Genomic DNA, 3,593 nt, shown 5'->3' on the forward strand with positions numbered 1-3,593 from the left:
CTATAAAACACAACATTTGCATGTCAAACAGCGGAGTTTTTCGGCATAAATTTATCTGGCGAATTATTCATGGTGGGGCTTTGCCGGAAGTGGCCATTGTGCGATTGCCTGAAATAATTAAATATTAAATATGATTAAAGTTTTATTTATCGCAGATATACAAGCATTTTGCCCGGCCGGCCCACGCAGAGCCATAAAATAGCGACTTATAGAGCCGCTCGAATGCTAAACGCCATTCAAATATAAATAAATGTCAATTTGTGCACGCTTGGCCATAATCTCAGGCCCGGGTCAGACTTGTAGCTAGATGTTTTTGTTCTCAGACTCGAACAGAGTCTGCCCGAGTGGGGCTAAATGCAAATTAAGGCTCATTAATCCCCCCAAGAGATATGCGGAGAAGCAGCGGGGCCTTAATGGGCTTCGCACTTTGCCGAACATACCGCCGATTCCCAACCCGTTTTGCATAGAAAGTGGTTCGCGTTTTGGCGTTTTTGGTGGGAGGGGACTTAGGGGAGTGGACTCCGTGGCAAGGTGATCGTAAAACATGCTATGATTACTTTATTAAGCCAAATGTTTCATAAACAATCGTCATGTCGTACATAAAACTCGAATCTCTGTTCAAATCTGAATGCGATACTCCAAACTCTAGTCGCCGGTGCGGGCGTTTTCCCTCCTCAGGTTTTCCCTCCGATCTCCGATAGCTGTCACATAATCAAGCGTTTTGCTTAGATAAGTCGCTTGAGATAAATCTCTTTGTGTTGAAAATTATAGCTTTTAGATATTGGAACAGAGATACAGCTGCCCATACACACCTGAAGTTAGAAATTTGAATTCCCATTCGCCCGCGGAGCTCTTAACTAATTTTATTAAATTGTACATTAGTTAAATTTTGCTCGATCTGAGAGATCGAGCTGTGGTTTTCGAGATAAGAACTGGTTGCAATTAAGCTAAAATTTTAACATAATTAATTTGAAGATCGATTAATGAGAAGCCACGATCTCCGAAGGCTGTGGGAATCGAATCTGTGGGAGGAAGACCCATGGCGAAAAGATAAAAGGATTTATGGCTCGGTGCTCGATATTGGATTACTCTCTTACATGATTTCCTACACAAATTTCTACTGCTCGGGCATTAGCCGTGCATAAATGTCTAATAATGATTCACGATCCATTGAGTTGCTTATTCAATTAGCGCTTTTATGAGTTTTGACCAACTTTGGCGAGAGCCAACACGAAGGTCTTAATTTTATGTCTTTTGGCCATAAAAAGCGGAGAGGCTTTTGGCCATATATCTGCACCCACACGGTGAAACTGGCCTGGCTAAAGATATGTGGATATGAAAAAAAAGAAACTATAGGTGAGCGGCAGGGATGGCGGCTCAAATGTCTTCATTGGGCCAATTGTCACTTCCTTCCTCAATGGAGGAGCTGACACAACTTCTACTTCTACCGCCACTACCGTCTACTGGGTATGTTGCCTGGCCGTCTGCTTAATTTTATTATCCAGTTCCGCCATCAGCTGGAGGGGATTGTGTCGCCATTGTGGCCAACATGGTCGTGTCTAGCGACAAATTTAATGACTTACTTAACCCCATTGAGACTTGGAGGGACTTGCCTGAAAAAAGAAGACTTTGTATGTACCACTTGGGCGACAATGTCTCCCGCCCCTCCTCCATCCAGCTCTGCGTCTGGTACCAGGTCTGGTTTCCCATTTCCAATCACCTCCCCTCGACTCCGTAACTTAGCATTTTTTAATGACTTAATTTACGTTCGCAATAGGTTCCACCTTCCACGTTTATTGTTTTGCCTAAGTACGTTGGTGTCAGGAGCTAAAGAGGCAGGGGAGGCGAGAGGGTGGCTGACTTTCGGATCGTCTGGCTTTATATGATGGCTTTATAGCCAGAGTCGCGAAGAGCTAGCAACGCCCTCGGAACCGGGCTCACTTGCTCCTTATCGCTGCGCTCTCATCGTCTCCATCGTTTCCAGTATTTCCATCGTTGTTGGCCAGGCTTCCTGTTCTGTCCCAAACCGTGGGTTGGCTAAATATAAATTGTGGCCACATCGCAGTTTTGGCGGCTTTATATGTAGGAATATGTGAGCAGGCTGAAGATGGGACGGAGATGTGGCAACGAGGTGGCAGGCGCGTAGGCGGTGGCCACGGCCAGGGGGCTGTCGAGCTTATTGTTAATTTAATTGGCCAATTCGTGAAAGTGTTTCAGAGCTTCTTACTTAAATTATTTGAACAGTGGAACAAATACCCAACAAGACTAACAAGTACTTTACAAAACTACTCTATCTGCATGGTCTTGACAGAAACTTTTCTGGATTTATAAAACTCATGCCTAGGATATATTATAATTTTGATTTAAATGGGTTTCGATTCTTAAGGCCATAAACAAACCCCTTATACAGAAATTTTTAAATACTATATGTTTCTCTTTTTAGTTGGAGATCGTCTTTAATTCTTAATCTGAATTCATCACTCTTTATTGATTATTTAATTTAGGAAGTATTTCATTTCAGATGTCCATATTTTAAAACAGATTAAAGGAGATTCGAATACAAAGGGTACTCCATTTCCAAATAGTTTATTTTTATCCAAATAGCGAGACATTTGCTAAAAAGTTCTCTGAAAGCTTACTTTTAGACAAACTGCTTCCACCTAATTTTAGAATCTGGTACTGAGTGACTGATACGTTCGTCCAATTATATCTAATAGCACTTGAATTAATTAACAATTTAAAAGGTAAATATGATAAATGATATATGTACTTACTACTAAAAATTGCTCACACTGTATTGGCTTTTGTGTCTTTTTCTTTTAAATTATTTTTCAAGTTAAAATTCACTTTCCATTTGTTAGCTTACTTGGCAGAACCTCAAAAAGCTCGCTGACAATCAAAATCCCCTCGAACTGCCAAGCCTAACGACTGGCAATCGTGAGCAGCCAACGCGTCGTATGAGTTATGCCGTCAAAAGTGCGGGACAAGCCATAATTTGGAATGCCGACGACACTTGCTGCCCAGGCGGCTTGCTTTGAAACGGATTTCGCTGAAATTAACACAATATGTTGCCCACAAATTGACGGCTAACACGATGCTAAATTAGATGATGCGGCTTAAAACGGGATCGATATGAAAATGAAATCAGAGTGTAGAGAGTAACCGGCCAACGACGACATCTCAAGTTCAATGTCGTCTAACACGACAGGCGGGAAATTAGCAAAACACGATTATTAAATTCCAAAAGGAGACGGTTCGTCGAGCATCGACGGTCGACGATCCATCCGCCGAAAAGCGTGGCCATGTAAACCGATCTAAATAAGAACCTTGGCGAGGTGCTTTATTGGGCCAGTCAGACAAACAAAATGCATTTAAAAGCTACAAAACTACATTTCACATTCGCCCTAGGGCCGAGGGGATACAGATACAAACATGAGTTGACAACTCATCGAACATTGAACATGGTGTAATGTGATACTTAAATGCCTGATTGGCTCGTAAATATTTTGACTTTGTGCACAACTCTTGGCCAGGCCGTATTGTTGTTGTGGTTGTTGTTGTCGTTTCTGTTGTTAACAATAATTTCTACAAAG

At 42.0% G+C, this 3,593-nt stretch overlaps 1 long non-coding RNA gene across 1 annotated transcript; it reads right to left on the minus strand.

Annotated features, from left to right (window-relative positions):
• Positions 1 to 2,467: 2,467 nt before the first annotated feature.
• LOC138926707 (uncharacterized) lies at positions 2,468 to 3,110 on the minus strand. Its single transcript, XR_011443320.1, has 2 exons — positions 2,775 to 3,110; positions 2,468 to 2,710 (listed from the first exon to the last, which is right to left on the minus strand). It is a non-coding gene; the product is annotated as an uncharacterized lncRNA (long non-coding RNA).
• Between the last annotated feature and the right edge of the window lie 483 nt (positions 3,111 to 3,593).

This window comes from Drosophila bipectinata, chromosome 3R (assembly GCF_030179905.1).
Source record: "Drosophila bipectinata strain 14024-0381.07 chromosome 3R, DbipHiC1v2, whole genome shotgun sequence".
NCBI classification, from domain to species: domain Eukaryota; kingdom Metazoa; phylum Arthropoda; class Insecta; order Diptera; family Drosophilidae; genus Drosophila; species Drosophila bipectinata.